This window comes from Hyperolius riggenbachi, chromosome 12 (genome assembly GCF_040937935.1).
Source record: "Hyperolius riggenbachi isolate aHypRig1 chromosome 12, aHypRig1.pri, whole genome shotgun sequence".
NCBI lineage: Eukaryota > Metazoa > Chordata > Amphibia > Anura > Hyperoliidae > Hyperolius > Hyperolius riggenbachi.
In genome coordinates, this window is record NC_090657.1 from 175,123,898 (window position 1) to 175,147,801 (window position 23,904).

General features: G+C 46.0%; 1 protein-coding gene across 10 annotated transcripts in view; it reads right to left on the reverse strand.

Moving 5' to 3' along the window:
* The window catches only part of PPDPF (pancreatic progenitor cell differentiation and proliferation factor), a 230,667-nt gene that overhangs the window by 14,266 nt on the left and 192,497 nt on the right, over window positions 1–23,904 (reverse strand). For 8 of the 10 annotated variants that reach the window (XR_011025342.1, XR_011025348.1, XR_011025341.1 and 5 more), the window contains one exon: window positions 7,104–7,280. The gene's annotated coding sequence lies outside the window, so the exon portion shown is untranslated. Of the gene's footprint in view, window positions 1–7,103; window positions 7,281–23,904 lie in introns of those variants that run through there. The other 2 variants (XM_068263703.1, XR_011025349.1) reach the window with 2 other exon arrangements.

Below are 23,904 nucleotides of genomic sequence, written 5' to 3' on the forward strand. Positions count from 1 at the left end.
TACCATGCTAGCAGTCTGGTGGGGAGCAGAGACTGCTGGTATGGAAGTAGTTAAAGTATAGATGGGGGAAGGTTAGTGTGCAAGTTGGTTGAGATAGGCTATACTAGGAGATCGGTAATATCTCGCACCCATTTTTCCTCATGGCGTTTTTAAATGTACCCCCTTTTTAGGGCCCTTTTCCACAAGGTGCATTTAAATTCGAAATTCGGCTCCCTCACGTTTTGCAGATCACTACAGCACTGCGATTGGCATGTCGGCAAAATTGTGGTAGTGGAAATGGAAGGAAACGCGATCACATTGCAGCACGATTGCATTTGCTAGTGGAAAAGGTCGCTAAAGCCAGGTATTCACTTTCAATTGTGATTAACCAATTTCATCTCCATGTAGTTGGAGGGTCATCAGATATCGAATATTATGAGCAGATTGTGTACACCCTTGTACTACATTTATGTGGTAAAGTGGGTCAGTGATTGGCCAACCATGATTGAAGGTGTGTACGAGGCTTTAGGGTCTTTTTATGAGCCATTTGTACAATACAGTGAACATTTTTACATTCCCATCAATTTAGGCACAAATTATATTATTTAACATTTATATACCAGTGACATCTTCCCCAGCTCTGTGCAGAGTATTCTGTCTTGTCACATAACTGTCCCTCGGAGGAGCTCACAATCTAATCCCTCCCATAGTCTTACGAGCAGCACGGTGGCGTAGAGGTTAGTGCTCTTGCCTTCCAGCACTGGGTCCTCGGTGCAAATCCCAGCCAGGACAACATCTGCAAGGAGTTTGTATGTTTCCCCCCATGTCTGTGTGGGTTTCCTCCGGGCACTACGGTTTCCTCCCACAACCCAAAAACATACAGATAAGTTAATTGGCTTCCCCCATAAATTGGCCCTAGACTATGATATATACACTACACAATACAGACATACGACAAGACAATATACTCTGTAAAGCGCTGCATAATATGTTGGCGCTATGTAAATACTTAAATTAATAAAGAAGTCTATGTATGTAGCATAGTCTAGGACCAATTTTGGGGGAAGCCAATTAACTTAACTGTAGGTTTTAGGGACAAGCCAGAGTTTAATGTACATTTTCCACTTGAGGTTTACCACCAAAATGAGCCCCTTTCATTATCTGTTCTGTTGCTGAGATGCTTATGTATTATCGGGGGAGGGGGTATATCACACTGTTGTGTTTAGTCATTGCTTTCTAATTGTACAGCAGGTAGGAGGGGGAGGGTGGTGGCAGTTACCACTTGCTGGGGGGGGGGGGGGGGGGGGGGGGGTTGGCCAGTTACCACTGGCACAACGTGGGTTGCCGGGTGACTAACTGCTCAGCAATAAGCAGACTCATGCTATTCCCGGTTACATAACAGGTCAGGTAGTAAGCCGCCCATGGCGGGGGAGGGGGGATTATTTCTGTGCGCTGTAGGAGTCTCAGCAACCACCAAACTAGCTTGCGCCGGTCTGGTGAGACCATTGTCACTGTCACCAGCGCAGACTGCAGAGATCAGCACATTCCCCTCCTCCTGGGTGGCTGAAGAGCTTGCAGTCTGTCTGTACAGGCCTGATCAACCAGAGCAAACCGGTCTGTCCCTCAAAGCCTTCTGGAATGGAAAGGGGCTATTTAAAAAGAATGAGGCCAGTTCCACTCCACTGTTCAACTATTGGCTGATTGTTTTGGGGACTTGAGACAGATGCCAACCCTTCTTTCTCGTCAAATTAAAGCACGGCATTATATTTTTTAAAATTTTTTTAAGATTAGTTGCATGTCTATGTACAAACTGAGTAGATATGGACAATGGGATTCTAATTATTTCTGCGCTTGCACGGAAAAGCAGTACACATATAAACGCTGGATTAAGGGTACTTTCACAGTGGGACGTTGCATTTTAATGCAGCATTAAAGTCGCAATGCAAACTAACAACGCAAAGTCCCAAAAATTTCACAACGCAACTCTATGCCCTGTTATCGTCGCATACAGGCAATGAAAAGTATGCTTCCAGGTCATTACTGAGCATGTGCAAACAGTCTAACGCAGCTAATAACGTGTATAACACAGAACATGCAGCACTGTCTAATACTGCTACATGTTACACAAACGCAACGTGTACACTATGAATGTTGCACAGACTTAGTATTGCTGTGCGTTAGTCTGCGTTATAAAATTTTCTAACGTGCGATTTTAACGTCGCACTGTGAAAGAGGCCTAAAGGATAACTGTAACGGGAGGGATGTTGAGGCTGCCATATTTATTTCCAGGTAATACCAGTTGCTTGGCAGCCCTGGTGGTCTATTTAGCTGCAATAGTGTTTTGGCCGCGTGTTGCGGCGACAATTGTAGCCCGTGAGTATGGGCCATTTGAATCACACCAGGAACAAGCATGCAGCTTATCTTGTCAGATCTGACATTAATGTCAGCAACACCTGATCTGCTGCATGCTTGTTCAGGGGCTATGGCTAAAAGTATTAGAGGCAGAGGATCAGCAGGGCTGCCGGCCAGGCAACTGGTATTGCTTAAAAGGAAATAAATATGGCAGCCTCCATATCCCAACAGTCCTTGCCCATGTGTATGAGTCTTAAGGTACCTGCCTGCCAGGTGGAATTTGACAGGAATCTGATGTTTACCACACACACTAGGAACAAATTTCCAATCTATTGAAAATTCATCGCAGTCCAACAGCCTATCGACCTAGACATTTCGTCCGGACCCATCTCGTAAATCAATCGCATTCCGCCAGAAATCGATCATGCTGCCTGCTGCATCACTTTCAACCCAATTTTATCAAAGCGGTTGAATCAGCCAAATCAATGTGTATGGGTACCTTTTTTAGAGGACACCTGAAGTGAGAGGGATATGGAGGCTGCCATATTTATTTACTTCTACAATACCAGTTGCCTGGCTGTCCTGCTGATCTCTTTGGCTGCAGTAGTGTCTGAATCACACACCTGAAACAAGCATGCAGCTACTCCAGTCACACTTCCATCAGAAACATCTGATCTGCATGCTGGTTCAGGGGTTATGGCTAAAAGTATTAGGGCTCGTTTCCATTATAGCCAATCCGCATGCGGGCACTGCATGCGGATTCGCATAGGCAATACAAGTGGATGGGATAGTTTTCACTTGTGCGTCGTGCGGGTGCGTTTTGGTGTGCGGGCGAAATCTGCCAGATTTCACGTGCGGCTGGAATGCGGGCGAATGCTTTTAATAGTGAAATCGCATGTGGCTTTGTCATGCGGTTTTCCCCGCGATTTCGCATGTACTGCTATGACAATTTACACAGGCAGTGACATGGTTAAATTCGCCTGCTCCTTAGCCATTTGAAATCGCATGCAGAATCGCGGGGAAAACAGCATGCGGAAACGCATCCGCATGCGATTTCGTCCGTAGTGGAATCCAGGCGATTCAGCACCGCAACAGTGGAAACGAGCCCTAAGTGGGCAGAGGATCAGTAGTACAGCGAGACAATCTGCGTTGTTTAAAAGGAAGTAAATCTGGAAGCCTCCATATTCCTCTCACTTCAGGTGTCCTTTAATGAAATGAGATTGTTTTATAGAGTAGAAAAAAGGGTTTGTATAAAATGCTATGACTATGGTAGGATTAGATTGTAAGCTCCTCTGAGGCCAGTCAGTGACATGACTATGTACTCTGTAATGTGCTGCAGGAGATGTCAGTGCTATATAAATACATAATACTATGGTAGGATATTACACTATAAATATAGTATGATTAGATTGTGAGCTCCTCTTGTGTTTTAGCGGGTTTCCTCTGGGCGCTCTGTTTTCCTTCCACAGCCAAAAAAAGAAAACTGGCAGCTAATATTCCAACTTTTGGGGGCCTGGGGAAGGGGGGGGGGCTGTTCATTAGGGATGAGGGAGGAAACCGGAGTGCCCGCAGGAAACCCATGGAACACAGGGAGAACAAACAACCTCCATGCAGACAGTGACCGGGGTTAGAATCTGTGGCTGTACTGCTTACCCCAGAAATGCTGTACATTTATAGGTTACAGTGTTGCCCAGCCATATGCTCTATTTACATCCTTGTGCATGCTAGGAATGTGTTAGGAAGCAGGCAGTAAGGAGTTAGCTGTAAGGAAGATGAATAAGTCTCTTTTTTGTCTTCAAACTGGTCTGAACCAGCTAAACTAACCACATCCTCCCCCTCTCCCCCCCTCCTCTGCTTCCTGCTCCCTCCTCCCCCACTGGCTGCACAGACTGATGGAAAAACAAACTGCATGCTGGATTTGGAACAAAAGACCAAGCAGCTGCACCCCTCCTGTCCCTGTATGCCAGGGACCCATCCTGCTCACATAACACCCGTCCTGAACTCTCACCCACAGAGCTAGCAATCTATCCGTGCAAAGCAGACAGACATCCGCCTACCCTATCTGTATTATTAATGTGATGGTTCTAGACTTCCTGTAACTGCAGAAAAAGCTACAAAATGGTTACAATAGAATGCAAAACAAGGACTTTATGAACAAAACTTGATATAAAAAAAAGATTTGTTTGTGTATGGTGGAAGTCAGGTAAAGAAAAAAAACAACAAATAAATATGAAAATGATGCTAAAAAGCGTAAAAAGTAAAAACAGTAGAGCAAATAACGATAAAAACGAACTAGAAACAACCGCTCTGCTCTGAATAGGCTGACAGTGCGCCTACAAAAGAAATTGTTGGGGAGACATACACCTTGCCAATCCAACCGTACAATCACTCGATGGCAATGGTGGCTATACATGGATCAATCCCTGACGTGTACAACCACACTGATCAAAGATTTCCATCTACCTCAAGAGTGGCACAATCTGGCGACCAATCGATAGCATGAGGACACCTTGTTCAGAAATTAATTGGCGAATTGCGATCGATTTACCCATCTTGTGCTACTCTTGATGAAGTTTGAACAGAAATTGAATTGATAATCGATATGCTGCTCTCATACTGATCAACGGTGATCCACCTATTCAACGGACATTTCCCGCCATCAAAATCAGGCTTGTGGGGGTCAATCGATCATGGCCAGTTTAGTTAAATTGATCCCATGTGTGGCCAGCTTCAGTCTAATCCGAATCCTGATACAAACATCCAATTTTGATAGGCCAATGACTGACCAATTTTACCCCCACTATATAGTGTTAGAGCTCAACTACACAATCTTCTCTTACCACCTGGAGGTGGTAAAATTGGTCAGTGATTGGCCAATTAAAATTGTATGTATGTATGTATGTATGTATGATCTGTAAGTGGATGTGATATACATGTCAAATCCTTGCATTATCCCACAGATTGTCGGCAGAAACCCAACCAAAACAGAGATGGTCAAGGGGATGCTAATAGTAGTGGATTGCATGCAAGTATCATGCAAATTCATTGGACAACCAAATGTAGGTGTGCATGTGTGTGACCGATCGCAATGTCAGTCTGGTAGTGGGGGGGGGGGGGGGGGGGGGGGAAAGTTGAAGATGGTTTCTGGATTGGAGAATCCGGGTCTGCTGCTGTTTCTGCCCTGCAACTAAAATATATCCCCTCCCCGATAGCTCCGCCTCCACACCATGCACGTGTAATACAGACGGCCAATAAGATGTGAGTAACTCCAACTTGCGTCCCAACTGAATGCAAATTGTACGATGCTGGTAATTGAGCAAATCAAATGCACTCCCTGCCAATTACGATTGGACCAAATCCAACTTAAATACAGTTTACATACGAGATGAAAGCTATTGGCAAGTTTGGCTATAAACTTCTAGCGTGCTCAATCATACGTTCAGTCGATTGAGCAATTGGATTGGGACATCTATAGCCATCTTATGGAAAGGTTACAGTGCCCATACATGGTACCATTTTTTTTATCGATTAGATACATTTTAGATCGAATGTAAAGATTTTTCCCACGTTTTTATCAGAATAAATATTTGTTTTTCTTGATCGGATAAAAGGCGAAAATAATCTTTTTCCCATTTGATCATTTTGGTTGAATACACAGGAAAGACTGAACATTTTTATTGTACCGTTTATGGGCAACATTAGTCAGATGTACATACAATACATTTAAAAGACTAGAAAGGCGTTTAAACAATATAATTTAGGATAGAAAACAATATATCAGTATGACAATCTAAAAGAGTTTTGAAAGACGATAAATACACATCTATTATTTTTCAGAGATGACCCAATTTATAGCAATCAAGCAGGTGGCAAGTCCTGTATTCCGGACAGGAAAACAAAAATGGAATAGCCAGTATTTCAATCGATATTTTTTAGCATGTCCAATCTGCTTCTGATCGACTAAGATCGATTTTTGAGCTGGTATCGGTCACCGGCAGTCAGTAAAGCTGGGCACACACCATGCAATTGTTACATCGGATTCTATTTACAATTGAGACAAATATCGGGTTGGGCAAAAATTAATTATATACAGTATACTGTACCAATCCCAAGCTCAAAAATCGATCTCTCTTGATCGGAAGCAGATCTGATATGCTTGAAGATACTGATTAAGATCCTGGCTATCGATCTGTGTGTGTTTCTTTTAAATCCCCTTTACAATCAAAAGCCAACCGGAAAAAATGATTGGTAATCTGATCAGAATTTGGAAAAACTGGCATTAAGTGTACGCTAGCTTTCTTCTATATCCGATCGATGTCGGACATGACTATTGATCCGACCAATCGCTCACATAATATATGAAGTCATAATTGTATGGTGTGTACCTAGCTAAAGCTGTAAAAAAAAAATAATGTGTGTGTGTGTGTGGGGGGGGGGGGGGGGGGGGGGTGGCGGGGGTTATGGGCGATCAGATCATTTTCTGGATCGAAAATAAGATTGGGAGTGAAAAATCGCATGGTGTGAATGCAGTTTTTTTTGTCGTTACCACATTTATGTTAGTATATTACTTTGTACAGCACCACAGAAGATGTCAGCGATACACAAATCATTATTAATACTAACAATACAGGTTACGGACGACGATGAGTTAAACATTAAACGATATCTTTACGGAACACAAAGAGAGAGGAACACAAAGAGAAGGAACCGATGAAATACAATAATCATACATCAGCGAAACGCACGACAAAGCCCTTCAAGGGCGCGCCTACCTGTGTTCCGACTTGATTCTTCCTCAGGAGCCTGGCTCTCGGGGTTAGACGCTAGGCAACGGGGCCCATTTGAGGAGGAAAAGCTGGGACTTTTCTCCACGACAAGAGATTGAATCACTCGATGAATTCTGCTCAAAGCAGCCGTGGAGGGGACTTTTATAGTAGGGTGGGAGGGGCCTGGAGCCAAGGGGCGGGGAGAGAGAGAGGAGTCATGACACATCATTGCATTCCAGCGGTTCTGGAGGTGTGTTTAGCTTCTAAGGGTACAATGGTTAATTTGCATATATTCAGCAGTGGTGCTCTGGGAGACATCTCGAGCTCACTCCAACCTGAATTATCGCAAATTCTTTCTGTTTTAGGAAAGCAAATTTTTGTTTTTCTTAACATCTTAGTAAGGGGGCTTTTAGGACCATTGTAGTCCCTTACACACTCCAATGAGTTCTGGGTCACCATGAGCTTGCTGGTTAGTCTGTACCTCTCGGTTTACAAGCCCTACTCCATAGAGCCAAATTAATCCATGCCATGCACTGATGAGGATCAAACAATCCGAAACAGTCTGTATGCATGTTGGATTATTATGGCTCTGTACAATTTAACAAGCTGACACATCATTGCATTCCAGCGGTTCTGGAGGTGTGTTTAGCTTCTAAGGGTACAATGGTTAATTTGCATATATTCAGCAGTGGTGCTCTGGGAGACATCTCGAGCTCACTCCAACCTGAATTATCGCAAATTCTTTCTGTTTTAGGAAAGCAAATTTTTGTTTTTCTTAACATCTTAGTAAGGGGGCTTTTAGGACCATTGTAGTCCCTTACACACTCCAATGAGTTCTGGGTCACCATGAGCTTGCTGGTTAGTCTGTACCTCTCGGTTTACAAGCCCTACTCCATAGAGCCAAATTAATCCATGCCATGCACTGATGAGGATCAAACAATCCGAAACAGTCTGTATGCATGTTGGATTATTATGGCTCTGTACAATTTAACAAGCTGACACATCATTGCATTCCAGCGGTTCTGGAGGTGTGTTTAGCTTCTAAGGGTACAATGGTTAATTTGCATATATTCAGCAGTGGTGCTCTGGGAGACATCTCGAGCTCACTCCAACCTGAATTATCGCAGATTCTTTCTGTTTTAGGAAAGCAAATTTTTGTTTTTCTTAACATCTTAGTAAGGGGGCTTTTAGGACCATTGTAGTCCCTTACACACTCCAATGAGTTCTGGGTCACCATGAGCTTGCTGGTTAGTCTGTACCTCTCGGTTTACAAGCCCTACTCCATAGAGCCAAATTAATCCATGCCATGCACTGATGAGGATCAAACAATCCGAAACAGTCTGTATGCATGTTGGATTATTATGGCTCTGTACAATTTAACAAGCTGACACATCATTGCATTCCAGCGGTTCTGGAGGTGTGTTTAGCTTCTAAGGGTACAATGGTTAATTTGCATATATTCAGCAGTGGTGCTCTGGGAGACATCTCGAGCTCACTCCAACCTGAATTATCGCAAATTCTTTCTGTTTTAGGAAAGCAAATTTTTGTTTTTCTTAACATCTTAGTAAGGGGGCTTTTAGGACCATTGTAGTCCCTTACACACTCCAATGAGTTCTGGGTCACCATGAGCTTGCTGGTTAGTCTGTACCTCTCGGTTTACAAGCCCTACTCCATAGAGCCAAATTAATCCATGCCATGCACTGATGAGGATCAAACAATCCGAAACAGTCTGTATGCATGTTGGATTATTATGGCTCTGTACAATTTAACAAGCTGACACATCATTGCATTCCAGCGGTTCTGGAGGTGTGTTTAGCTTCTAAGGGTACAATGGTTAATTTGCATATATTCAGCAGTGGTGCTCTGGGAGACATCTCGAGCTCACTCCAACCTGAATTATCGCAAATTCTTTCTGTTTTAGGAAAGCAAATTTTTGTTTTTCTTAACATCTTAGTAAGGGGGCTTTTAGGACCATTGTAGTCCCTTACACACTCCAATGAGTTCTGGGTCACCATGAGCTTGCTGGTTAGTCTGTATGCTCAGTGAGTGGACCTAAAGGGAGAGGGAGGAGAGAGGGGAGGGGAGGAGAGACACTTCCAGAGGGAAACAGAAGAAAAAGACCAGCAACTATTTGACAGCATGTTTGGCTGTTTCTTTTGTTGTTCAGGCACAGTTTTTTTTTGTTCATTTGCATTTAACATCATGTACAGAACACATTGTCATGTCACTGATTGTCCTCAGAGGATCTCACAATCTAATCCTACCATAGTCATAGTCTAATGGCCCATACTCACGAGGGACTTTTGTCGCCTCAACACGCGGCGCGCGCGTGTTGCGGCGACAGGTCGCCCGTGAGTATGGGCCGTCGCGCGCGCGCGCACCACGAACGGTCGTCCGTCGCTCATGTCGCCATGCGATTGAAAGTTTCAATCGCATGGCGACAGTCGCCGCCGCACCTCCCCCGCAACTGTCGCTAGTCCGCGTGAGTACGCGGACTAGCGACAGCAACCTCCATTGTGGTAAATGGAGCTTCCGGCGGGGGGAGGAGGAACGTCGGCGACAGTTTCCGTCTCGCCGCTGGTCCCTCTTCCGCGTGTGTACGCGGAGGGACCTGGCGAGGAGCTGTCGCCGGCCTGTCGCCCACACGCTCACGTGTGCTGGCGACAGGCCACTTCTGCAGCCCGTGAGTACGGGCCATAATGTCCTACCATATTATTGTTATTATTATGCATTTATATAGCTCTAACATCTTCTGCAGCACTTTACAGAGTACAGTCATGTCACTGACTGTCTTCAGAGGAGCTTACAGTCTAATCCTACCATATTATTATTATTATGTATTTATGTAGCGCTGACATCTTCTGCAGCACTTTACTGAGCACATAGTCATGTCACTGACTGTCCTCAGAGGAGCTCACAATCTAATCCTACCATATTATGATTATGTAGCGCTGCGTAATATGTTGGCGCTTTATAAATACAATAAATAAATACATAAATAAAATATAACACTGACATCTTCTGCAGCACTTTACAGAGTACATAGTCATTTTACTGACTGTCCTCAGAGGAGCTCACAATCGAATTCTACCACAGTCATGGTCTAATGTCCTGCCATATTATTATTATGTATTTATATAGCACTGACATCTCCTGCAGCGCTTTACAGAGCACATAGTCATGTCACTGAGGGCCCTTTTCCACTAGCAGTTGCTAGCGTTCACGCTGAATGCTAGCGATTGCGATTCAGCAAATGTACAAAATTTCGCGGCGATTTCCCAACGTTTGCGATCGCTATTTTGCTATGCTATGCACTACATTAAAAATTGAGGCAAAAATCATTCCGCGGCACGATTGAGTAAATAACGAATCGCGGTAGTGGAAATTACCTACCGCGGTTCCTATGTTAAAAAGCATAACTGTAGCGATTTTAAAATCACTAGCAGTTTGCGGTTTTGTGATTAAGCAATCGCAAACGCTCTAGTGGAAAAGGGCCCTGACTGTCCTCAGAGGAGCTCACACTTTAATCATACCATAGTCATAGTCTAATGTCCTGCCATATTACTATTAGGTATTTATATAGCAATGACATCTTCTGCAGCACATTGCAGAATACTTGTCACTGACTGTCCTCAGAGGAACTCACAATCTAATGATACCATAGTCATAGTCTAATGTCCTGCCATATTACTATTATGTATTTTTATAGCACTGACATCTTCTGCAGCACTTTACAGAATACAAAGTCATGTCACTGACTGTCCTCAGAGGAACTCACAATCTAATGATACCATAGTCATAGTCTAATGTCCTGCCATATTACTATTATGTATTTATATAGCACTGACATCTTCTGCAGCACATTACAGAATACAAAGTCATGTCACTGACTGTCCTCAGAGGAGCTCACAATCTAATCCTACCATAGTCATAGTGTAATGTCCTACCATATTATTATTATGTATTTATATAGCAGTGACATCTTCTGCAGCAGAGTACACAGTCATGTCATCTTCTGCAGCACTTTACACCTGCACATTTGAGTCACCTGTATAAGTTTTTAGGGGGACGCTGCGGGGAGCCAGCTCTATACAGACACATGGCTGGGGTATAACTCAGCAGGATGCAAGGCAGAGTGGGTTTTGGTGGATGGGGGAAGGAATGGAATGATGAGCGCATTCACCAGCATTATAGATATCTATGGGCTGGTTGACTAATGGAATCGCAATCACCTAGCAATCTGCAGCGCACATTTTTGTGATTTTGTTGTGATTGCATTTTGCGATTCTCTTTCAGGGAAACGTGAAGTGCATTGCATTTATGGCCGCAATGCTGCATTTAGTGCGTTTGCAATTTGTATAAAACGCAAACGCTGCAGTGAGAGTAGCCCCATAAGGATACAGTGCACACATCGCTTTGTTGATTGCCTGGGATCATCAAAGTGCTGGAACACTGCAGAAAAGCATCTCAGTGTGAACCAGGTTTAGCAACCTTGTGAGACCCCCATACGGACGCTGGATTCTCAGATGATATGGCCCTGAGGGCTCGTTTCCACTGCAGCGTAGAGGCACTACCGGTGGTGGTGGTGGGGGGGGGGGGGGGTTAGCTTGCGATCCCATTTATTATACTGAATGGGATCGTGGGCGCAATCGCCCTGGAATGCAGGCAAACGTGTGCTGCGATTCAGTGGTGAATCCTGCGCATGTATGGAAATAACAGACAGTGCAGTATATGCACTATCTGCTGTCCCTGTGGTCGCATTTCCATAAGAGCGCCTGAAAGTGTGCTATATGGAAACGAGGCCTTAATGGTCAATACGGCCAAGTCCGGTGAGTCCTGAGAACTTTTCCACATCTGGAATAAAGGGCGCGGGATATAGACGAAATTATACGTTTTTATCGAAAACAATATTTTTTGTTTCTATGTTATAAACAAAAATCAAGTGCTAAATATGTTGAATTAATGGTAATGAAATGGCAAAATACCGTCTATAACAAAAAACGATATTTACATTTGTATTAAGCATAGTAATACAATTGTAGATATTACAGGTATTTAACTGAAGCTACTCCTAACTGTATTCTCACACAGAACTCTCCCTATACCTATCCCTAACCCCCCCCCCCCCCCCCCCCCGTTGGTGGTAATAAGCATAGTTTAATAAATTGTATATGTTACACATATTATTATTATATTAATATACACACGTTACGTTTTTTCGTGCGATAGATGGCTCAGATAGATAAAATCCGTCATGTCCGATATTGCTCCTGATCTTTTCCACGCTCGATTTCTCATAGCGATGAATGGAAAAAGATAAGCAAAACAAATGAAGATAAGAGAATCGAGCGCAGAATCGAGTGTGGAATCGTGCTGCAAAAACGATTGGGTTGGAAAATTGCACGAATAAACGTAATGTGTGTACCCGGCATAACGCTACTCTCACACAGATCCTACCCTGTACCTATGCCTATTCCCTACACCCCCCTGGTGGTGCATAACCCTAACCACCCCCCTGGTGGTGCGTAACCCTAACCACCCCACTGGTGGTGCCTAACCCTAACCACCCCCCGGTGGTGCCTAACCACCCCCCGGTGGTGCCTAACCCTAACCACCCCCGGTGGTGCCTAACCCTAACCACCCACCTGGTGGTGCCTAACCCTAACCACCCACCTGGTGGTGCCTAACCCTAACCACCCACCTGGTGGTGCCTAGCCCTAACCACCCCCCTGGTGGTGCGTAACCCTAACCACCCCCCTGGTGGTGCGTAACCCTAACCACCCCACTGGTGGTGCCTAAACCTAACCACCCCCCGGTGGTGCCTAACCCTAACCACCCCCGGTGGTGCCTAACCCTAACCACCCACTTGGTGGTGCCTAACCCTAACCACCCACCTGGTGGTGCCTAACCCTAACCACCCCCCGGTGGTGCCTAACCCTAACCACTACCTGGTGGTGCCTAACCCTAACCACCCCCCGGTGGTGCCTAACCCTAACCACTACCTGGTGGTGCCTAACCCTAACCACCCCCCGGTGGTGCCTAACCCTAACCACCCACCTGGTGGTGCCTAACCCTAACCACCCACCTGGTGGTGCCTAACCTTAACCACCCCCCTGGTGGTGCGTAACCCTAACAACCCCCCTGGTGGTGCCTAACCCTAACCACCCCCCTGGTGGTGCCTAACCCTAACCACCCACCTGGTGGTGCCTAACCCTAACACCTCCCTGGTGGTGCCTAATCCTAACCACCCACCCACCAACCCCTTGGTGGTAATAAGCATAGTTTCATAAATTGTATATGTTACAACTATTGTACTGGAACTATACCTAATGCTGGGTAAACATGTTACTTTTTTTTTCATGCAATAGATGGATCAGATAGATCAAATCCGCCATGTCCGATATTGCTCCCGACCTAAACCTAACAATTCCCCTGGTGGTGCCAAACCCTAACCATCCCCACTGCACAAACACCCTTACACACATAGAAACAATAATATATTTGATACCGTAAAATACATCAATACAAATAACATGAATAGAATACTTTATATCTTTTTAATACAATAAATAGCTTTACAATCACGTACGCATTAAAAATATTATAAATAGAAAAAGTTACAGTATATATTTATAATAGAATAAATAGCCATACAATCACGTACACATTAAAAATATTATGAATAGTAAAAGTTCACGTAGGCATTAAAAAAATCTTAAAATAACAGTAATATTAAAAGCCATATACTAGTAATAAGATAATAAATCTGAAAACCATAATTTACGCATTATAATTCTGAAAACAAGGTTAATACCAAAAGCGATATATTTGTAATACAGTACAATAAGCTTGAAGTCAGTTTAAAAAGTTAACCCAGCTTAAAGAAAACCTGAACTGAAAATTAAAAGTAAAAATAAGCAGACACAAGCCATACTTACCTCCCATGTAGTCTTCTCCTCAGTGTCTTTCTCCTCTCCCGCGTCCTGTTTGTCCACTGTGATCAAGGGAATTTTCCGTCCTCCATTTTGAAAATTGCCATTACCCATAACAGCTTTCTGGTCAGCACACAGTTAAACTGTAACATCACCCACTTAAGCCATAGGGAAACATGGACATTACCTGGCACATCAGTTTTCCTCTCATATTTAACTGACAGCAACTGATAAATAACTGACAGCAACTGATATATTTCAGATCTGACAAAATATTGTCAGAACTGGAAGGGATTATTGTCAGAAGAAAATGGTGAGCTTCTGAGAGGAACTGATGGCAAGGTAACTATGTAATGTTCATTTGAAGTTACCTCATGTGTTTATTTTAAATATTTGTACTCAGTACAGGTTCTCTTTAACCCAACTGCAATATCACTTTTATTACCTGACAGGTTGTTTTTTTTTTTTTTTTTTTGCTTATTGGGTGCCTAAAATGCTTTATAAGGAGGGGAAAAAAAACTGATAGAGGTTGCTTCAAGTGGACCTGAACTCTTGCCCAGGACAGAAGGAAAACATGGAGAAATGCACCCTGTATGTATTTAGAAACTTTAACCCGTCTAATTCCTCATCATCTGTGACTAATCACAAGTTGTAATTTGATCTCTCAGCTGTGTCAGCTAGCTGCTTCACAGAACAGCTAATTTGTAAACACAAGTTAACCCTATGTCTGCTTCCATGACAGCAGGAAGTAGACACACTGCAGATTAATTGCAGGATTTGCTGTAACAAAGAAACGTTTTCTTTACAGGTTATTATGCTGTTGCTTATCTTTTAGAGCAGAGAGGAAATTCTGAGTTCAGGGCTGATACACTTTCACAAAAGTTTACTCAAGAATGACCGTATTTTTCGGACTATAAGACGCTCCGGACTATAAGACGCACACAGGTTTAGAGGGCAAATACCAAGAAAAAAAACAAAATACTAAACCTGCTGCGTCCATGGTGCAGGGGCGTCTTATGGACCTTTCCCCGCACAATGATTATGTCCCCCTTTGCCTTACTTGTACCTCTAGTGTCCCCTGTGTTCTCCTCTGTCCCCCTTGTGTCTCTGGTGTCTTCTTACCCCCTTCCTTTATTATCCCAGTGTCTGCTATCCCTGTGTCTTCCGGGACCCAGTATCTGGTGTCTCCCTGTGTCCTGCCTGTCCTAGTATCTGCGTGTACTACGTGCAGCTGCAGCTTTCCTCAGGCTGTCTGCTGCTTTTATCACCGAGCTGTCCCCCTGTCTGTAATACATACAGTTGTCCGCACTGTCCCCGTCTGTAATATATACATTTGTCCGCACTGTCCCCATCTGTAACATATACATTTGTCCATGCTGTCCCTGAGTCTTACATACATACAATTGTCCGAGCTGTCCCCCGGTACTGCCGCAGCTGTCTTGTGAGAAAGTCCACACAACTTTACCGATTACAAACACATCGTTCCTCATGCTGTCCCCGCTTTCATCACTGCGCTGTGCCCCGGGTGCTGTCGCCAGGAAGTCCCGCGTTCCTCATGCTGTCCCCGCTTTCATCACTGCGCTGTCCCCGGGTACTGTTCCCAGGAAGTCCCACTCAACTTGGCAGAGAGATGTGCGCTCTGCAGTGATTGGCCCCAATGACGGAGAGGTGGTCCCGCCTGCGGGACCAGCGTGCCCTATTAGGAGAGGAACCAGGAGCAGTGGGCAACATGTTTGGCGGTTTGGGCCAGCGCCCCCTGCCTGATTGGTGCATCTCTCTGCCAAGTTGAGCGGGACTTCCTGGCGACAGTACCCGGGGACAGCGCGGTGATGAAAGCGGGGACAGCATGAGGAACGCGGGACTTCCTGGCGACAGTACCCGGGGACAGCTCCGTGATGAAAGCGGGGACAGCATGAGGAACGCGGAACTTCCTGGTGACAGCACCCGGGGACAGCGCAGTGATGAAAGCGGGGACAGCATGAGGAACGATGTGTATGTAATCGGTAAAGTTGTGCGGACTTTCTCACAAGACAGCTGCGGCAGTACCGGGGGACAGCGTGGACAATTGTATGTATGTAAGACTCAGGGACAGCATGGACAAATGTATATATTACAGACGGGGACAGTGCGGACAACTGTATATATTACAGACAGGGGGACAGCTCGGTGATAAAAGCAGCAGACGGCCTGAGGAAAGCTGCAGCCGCGCGTAGTACACGCAGATACTAGGACAAGCAGGATACGGAAAAGTCATAATAGTAGTATTTGGACTATAAGACGCACTGACTTTTTCCCCCCACTTTTGGGGGAGAAAAAGTGCGTCTTATAGTCTGAAAAATAAAGTATCTCTCGCTAGTTTTCCCTTCATCTGTGTAAACCATTTAAGAACTCAGCAAGAAGAAAAAGTACTACAATGAAGGTGGAGAGAGTAATGTATATGAAGCACCCTATAAAAGTTTGTGGAACTCTGGAGAACATTAGCGGTCCGGTAAACCTGGAGGATATTTTTTTTTAAGTGTCTGATATTAGGTGTCAGTAGTTTGCAGTTCTCACCTGGGTCATATCAGAACACAGTGGTGAATTATGAATGGTGACTGAGTTACAGTTTGTATGCTGTAATCGTATCTGAGAATTTCTCTTAAAGGGCTCCTTTCCTGGTCACGGCTCCAGTTACAGGAGTACTTCGGCCTGAAGTCGTCAGGTCTGTTTGCTGCTTCCATGAATTGCGCCATTACGGCTACGCATCATCACGTCGGATGGGTTGAGACCCCTGCGCATGCGCGGTTCTCTATGATAGAACCACACATGCACAGGACTCTCACGCCGGTCAGCGTGATGACGTGTAGCTGGCTGGCGTAATGGCGCAATTCACGGAAGCAGCAAACAGACCTGACGACTTCAGGCCGAAGTCCTCCTGTAACTGGAGCCGTGACCAGGGAAGGAGCCCGGAGGACGCCAGGGTGGAGCCATGACCAGGGAAGGAGCCAGGAGGATGCTGGGGTGGAGCCGTGACCAGGGAAGGAGGCAGGAGGACGCCGGGGTGGAGCCATGACCAGGGAAGGAGCCAGGAGGATGCCGGGGTGGAGCCGTGACCACGGAAGGAGCCAGGAGGACGCCGGGGTGGAGCCGTGACCAGGGAAGGAGCCAGGAGGACGCCGGGGTGGAGCCATGACCAGGGAAGGAGCCAGGAGGATGCCGGGGTGGAGCCGTGACCAGGGAAGGAGCCAGAAGGACGCCGGGGTGGAGCCGTGACCAGGGAAGGAGCCAGGAGGACGCCGGGGGAATCTGCGGCCTACGGTGGGCTGGAGGAAGCCCCAGGTAAGTGTAAATTCTGTTTTTATCACCTGCTCAGGGTCCCTTTAAATAAAACCAGGACATCACAGATTATTAAAGTGACTTACCTTTCTTCTGGGGCGCTCCATGGTACTCTCTGTATCCTGGCACCTCCCCTTGCTCAGGCACACATGATGGGAAGATGGGGTGATGAGTCCTTTGCAGTTATACCCAGCCTTTGCCTCCAAAGTAAAGGGAAGGTGCAAAGTCCGTGATGTGAGGGGGCCAGTGGCGTAGCAATAGGGGTTGCAAAGGTCTCGACCACACCGGGGCCCTCCCTCAACTGCAGTATTAGCTCTCTATTGGTCCTGTGCTGGTAACAATCACTTCTATTAATGCTTTGAATGATAATAATCATTAGCAAACTGTTCCCCATCCCCTTCTTGCACCTCTGACACTCTGGTTGTCCTTGGCAGGTTTTGGTGTGCCGTATCAGTTGGTATGTATAGAGTGTGTGTAAAACTCGCACCAGGGCCCACAGCTCCTTAGCTATGCCACTGGAGGGGGCTATTGCATGGGGGAGGGGATGGCGGGCAAGCTGGCATAGCGCACTTCTGTAGCGCTGGTTCTGAGCCTGGATGAAAGAAATATTTATGAAAGTTGCTGCCCAAAATGATCTCAGGCCGGGGCCCACCAGAGCGCCTTCAGCCACACTTTTGAATTGCAGGCGACTCCAATAGAGCTAGGCTAGCTAATGAAGGTCAATGATGGTGATCCCCAGAGCCAGGACACGGTCCTCCATCACTTAAGGCTGAGACACCAAAGTGCGCCCCTCCATGCCTTCCACCCCAGCCGTCACACACTGATTGCTATTAGACTAAGGGAGCGCCCCTGGAACCCCAACACCTTCATCTCTAGTTATCTGGCTTGCGGTCACTGCCATGTATCCCCTTTTCTTATTTCTCTCTGCTTCTAACACAATAGACGGAATGATAGCTGAGTGAGTTGTCCGCCCCTCCTACACTGTGCCCTGAGGCTGGAGCCTCTCTCGCCTCTACCTCGGCCCGGCCCTGGTGATCCCACAGTAGCGATTTTGGAAAATGCCTGCATCGTTTTTGGAGTGGTTTGTATAGGTTTGCTGCAAAATCGCTTTTCAATCGATGTTCAAAACTATTTTGCAGCACATTTACTACCCAAAACCACTTATTGTAGCCATAAAGGCTTGCGCTAATGAAATCCAGAATAGTTATACAAATCGCTCTCACCTCCCTACTAAGGTCCAGTGCTGTGCCTGTGCGACCATCCTGTCTCTCTCCTGCTCCCTCTAGTGCTTGCTCTCCTTGTGTAGTGTGTAATCACACTACATGCGGTAGGAGATGCTGGGCACTAGGGCGAGTGGACAGTCGGAAGCACAGCACTGGACTCCAGCAAAGAGGTGAGAGCACAGCTTCTGCTGCACTATACTCTGCATTTACACACTAAGCTGGGGTAGTGCAGGAAGGGGGTGTGCAATGAAATGTGATCAGTGGGTTGTTGACATCTTAGGGACTGTGTATGATGCAGCATCCACCCTATATGGCACATAGTTTATACTCTAGTGGGTGTGCAGGGGTGTGTATGTGTGTGTGTGTGGTCACATAGGATTTCTTAACAGGGGCAGGGTGACAAAAGAAGGCTAGAAATGGCCCTGATGTAAGCCAGTATGATTTGTATCTCAAAAGATCATCCAGTAGTCACTAGTCAGCAGTCACTTAAGCCAGAGGGTATTAGGTTACCTAAAGGTGCTGATGATGTTACAAGTACTTGACACAATAGGAAACTATTTAACCCCTTTGAAATGCTGACTGGAGGAAGAGATTGTTGTCTGGCCTATCCTATAAGTGGCCATTCATCTGTAGAATTTGGTAGCCGATCGATAAGCGGATTCAATAATTATTATCAAATTGCATGTGAATTGCTGCCGCCAAAAGCGTGGCCAATCCACAGGGCCGGTTAAAGCAACAATGGGGCCCCAGGGCAAAATAAACCGGGGGCCCCCCCCCCAACATATACCACGGGACAAAAATCGGCATTAGGGGACCTTTTTTGCAGCTGGTATAGTCAGGGTGTGAAGTCCCAATCGGTCGGAGCTCCACATTCTGGCTATCCCAGCCTGCATGGGGGACAAGGGGTTAAAACGTTTCAGGAGGGGGGACCCCACATAATTTTTTTTTTTTTTAATTCCCACACTCTAAACATAATTTTTTGGGGGGAAAATAGGAAAAAATGCCAGGGATCTTCATACAGCCATATTGCGGCTGTATAGCGATCCCTGGCCAAAGCGCTGCGGCTGCGTATAGACCCCCAGGAAACCCCGTCAGGAAATGTATTGCTCTTTCGTTTGATGCATGTAAAATTACACTACCGTTAGGTTTGCTACTAAAAGTGACGTTTACCGCATTTAAAAGTATACTTTTTTCCTTCAAAACTTTAAAATCGATTTTCTCAAAAACTATAAGGTCTTTTTGAAAAATTGTTTTTTCCTCTTATTCCTAATGATCTCCTTAACATATCCTGCAAATTTAGGGTTTCTAGCATTTAAAGTGGATTTGCTATTAACCATAAAAGTCGGCAGGTTTTTAAATGTGTATTTTTTTTCCTTTGAAACTTTAAAATCGATTTTCTCAAAAACTATAAGGCCGATTTGAATTTTTTTTTCCTCTTGTAGCCACTGGGGGCCCCTACAAGCTCTGGGGCCCTGGGGCAGCTGCCTCCTTTGCCTCTATGGTAGCGCCGGCCCTGCCAATCCACAATGTGACCAATTACTGGCCCAAAATTGGTTGCATGTATCAGTCGGATTGATACATGCGCGGCAGTGAGAGGTGTGCGATAATCTCGAATGATGAATGCCAAGGAGACCCTCGGCTGCTGTTCCATCTAATGTACATGTCCCCCCAGGGCACCTGCGTTAACCCTTCACCTGTCCGGCGTCCGCACTCCCCATCTCATGCAAGATCTCATGCTTAAAGGACACCCGAGGCGAAAATAAACTATTGAAATAAACGATTGTATCTAACCTCCTTCTCCTAAAAATGACTTTTTAAGATATTCCACAGTTTTATTTTATGTTTAAATCTACTTTTTAAGTTTCAACTGTTTTACTGTTTTTGCTCAATGACACATTCATTGAAGCATGCCAGTGCTAAAATCTATGAACTATTGAACCTTTTTATCTCTTTCCTGCTCTCAGATGCCATTTTCTGCTAGGAAAGTGTTTTATAGTTGGAATTTCTTCGGGTGTCCTTTAAATCGACTGGGAATCGGCTTACGGTTTATGGCTGCCGACAGATTTCTCTATGATCAGATTCTGTCAGACAGAGATCTGTGTATTGGTCGATTGGCCGCCAAAATCGCTAGGTGTATGGGTACCTTAAATCACCAATCTGACCGATCCAGCAAGATACAATCTATTTTTGCCCAGTTAGATAGTCGATTAGACAAAAGCGTCTAATTGGGCAAAAAGTGTGTTTTTCCATCAGCACTGCATTCGGTATTTCCATCAACATCACGGCAATAGCAGTTCTTGGTGATGTTGATCGGTTGCAATGCGGTTGTATAGTGTACGGCTGTCTTTCATGATTCCTGTGTTCACCTCTGTGAGCCAAGCCTGCCCCTGCTGGTATATCGCTCGCCCACAGCCCTCAGCTGCAGTATCAGAATTCCAACTTACATGCTGCCAATTTCTGGGTATTTGCCTGTAATTAGAGCCATTAAGCAGTTCTGGCATGTGCCTAGGCCCTGGGCTTGTCCAGGGGCCCGGAAGCAACTTTCTCTGAACCCCTCCCCCTACCAAAATGGTCAGGTGTGAAGCAGGTTGAACAAGTTTGCCCCTGTTGTACTTGACTGCGTCTCTGGGGCAAGGTGCAGTTGCAGCAATTGGATATCATTTGGCTTGGGTGAGGAAGGGCAGGTGGGCATAAACTGCAATATGAATCAGCAAGTTCTATAGCATAGTAGTGATAGGCAGGCACTGATGGCAGAGTAGTAATACGCCGGCAGTGATATAGTAGTTGCAGAGCCAGATTAAGGCCAAATGGGGCTGTAAGCAAAGTAGCAGATTTGCCCCCCCCCCCCCCAAAAGCCAAGTATAGTTGCCCCAGTATAGGCATCCAGCTATAGGTGCCCCAGTATAGGTAGCGAGCTTTAGGTACCCCCCAGTATAGGTAGCCAGCTATAGGTACCCCCAGTATACGTAGCCAGATATAGATGCCCCCAGTATAGATGGCCATGTCTATAGGTGTCCCCACTTTAGGTAGCCAGGTCTATAGGTGTCCCCAGTATAGGTAGCCAGGTCCATAGGTGTCCCCAGTATAGGTAGCCAGATCCATAGGTGTCCCCAGTATAGGTAGCCAGGTCTATAGGTGTCCCCAGTATAGATAGTCACGTCTATAGGTGTCACCAGTATACTGTAGGTAGCCAGGTCTATAGGTGTCCCCAGTTTAGGTAGCCAGGTCTATAGGTGTCCCCAGTAAAAGTAGCCAGGTCTATAGGTGTCACCAGTATACTGTAGGTAGCCAGGTCTATAGGTGTCCCCAGTTTAGGTAGCCAGGTCTATAGGTGTCCCCAGTAAAGGTAGCCAGGTCTATAGGTGTCCTCAGTTTAGGTAGCCAGGTCAACAGGTGTCCCCAGGTTAGGTAGCCAGGTCTATAGGTGTCCCCAGTATTCTGGAAGGGGGAGCAGCAGGCACAAAGAGGCCAATAGGGGGGCAGCTTCCCCCCCCCTCACCTGGGGTCCCCCTTCCATGCTCCCCCCTCCAAAATGCAGCAGCAGCGAGCAGAGAACCACTTACCTCTTCTCTTCCAGGCGCCGGAGCTCTGTGTGCCGCTGGTCTGGTTTGTTGTTCAATACCGCCCTCACAGGTAGTACAGTGAGAGCAGCATTGGACAACAGAGAAGACCAGACCAGCGGCACGCAGAGCTCTGGCGCTTGGAACCAGGGAGAGGTGAGTAATTGCCCCGCTCGCAGCCGATGTGCCGTATTTTGGTGAGAGAAGCGTGGAACCCCCCTAGATAGCGCCCAGGTGCTGCTCTGTGCCCACCGCTGCCCCCCCCCTTTCTGCACTGTGCCCCCTCCTGTTCCCTGGCCTGAAGGCCAGTTCTACAATGCTCATGTGGTCCCTCAGGTTTCAAATTGGGCCCCAAGAACCTGCTTCAGTTGCCTGGTGGATAATCCAGCCCTGCATAGTAGTGATAGGCAGGCAGAGATAGCGTAGTAGTGATAGGCAGGCAGTAATAGCGTAGTACTGATAGGCAGGCCGCAATAGCGTAGTACTGATAGGCAGACAGTGATAGCGTAGTAGTGATATAGAGGCAGTGATAGCGTAGTAGTGATAGGCAGACAGTGATAGCGTAGTAGTGATATAGAGACAGTGATAGCGTAGTAGTGATAGGCAGGCAGTGATAGCGTAGTAGTGATAGGCAGGCAGTGATAGCGTAGTAGTTATAGGCAGGCAGTGATAGCGTAGTAGTGATAGGCAGACAGTGATAGCGTAGTAGTGATATAGAGGCAGTGATAGCGTAGTAGTGATAGGCAGGCAGTGATAGCGTAGTAGTGATAGGCAGGCAGTGATAGCGTAGTAGTTATAGGCAGGCAGTGATAGCGTAGTACTGATAGGCAGGCCGCAATAGCGTAGTACTGATAGGCAGACAGTGATAGCGTAGTAGTGATATAGAGGCAGTGATAGCGTAGTAGTGATAGGCAGGCAGTGATAGCGTAGTAGTGATAGGCAGGCAGTGATAGCGTAGTAGTTATAGGCAGGCAGTAATAGCGTAGTACTGATAGGCAGGCCGCAATAGCGTAGTACTGATAGGCAGACAGTGATAGCGTAGTAGTGATATAGAGGCAGTGATAGCGTAGTAGTGATAGGCAGACAGTGATAGCGTAGTAGTGATATAGAGACAGTGATAGCGTAGTAGTGATAGGCAGGCAGTGATAGCGTAGTAGTGATAGGCAGGCAGTGATAGCGTAGTAGTTATAGGCAGGCAGTGATAGCGTAGTAGTGATAGGCAGACAGTGATAGCGTAGTAGTGATATAGAGGCAGTGATAGCGTAGTAGTGATAGGCAGGCAGTGATAGCGTAGTAGTGATAGGCAGGCAGTGATAGCGTAGTAGTTATAGGCAGACAGTGATAGCGTAGTAGTGATATAGAGGCAGTGATAGCGTAGTAGTGATAGGCAGGCAGTGATAGCGTAGTAGTGATAGGCAGGCAGTGATAGCGTAGTAGTTATAGGCAGGCAGTGATAGCGTAGTACTGATAGGCAGGCCGCAATAGCGTAGTACTGATAGGCAGACAGTGATAGCGTAGTAGTGATATAGAGGCAGTGATAGCGTAGTAGTGATAGGCAGACAGTGATAGCGTAGTAGTGATATAGAGACAGTGATAGCGTAGTAGTGATAGGCAGGCAGTGATAGCGTAGTAGTGATAGGCAGGCAGTGATAGCGTAGTAGTTATAGGCAGGCAGTGATAGCGTAGTAGTGATAGGCAGGCAGAGATAGCGTAGTAGTAATAGGCAGTCAGTGAGATTGTAGTACTGTAGGTGGGCAGTGATAGTGTAGTAATGATA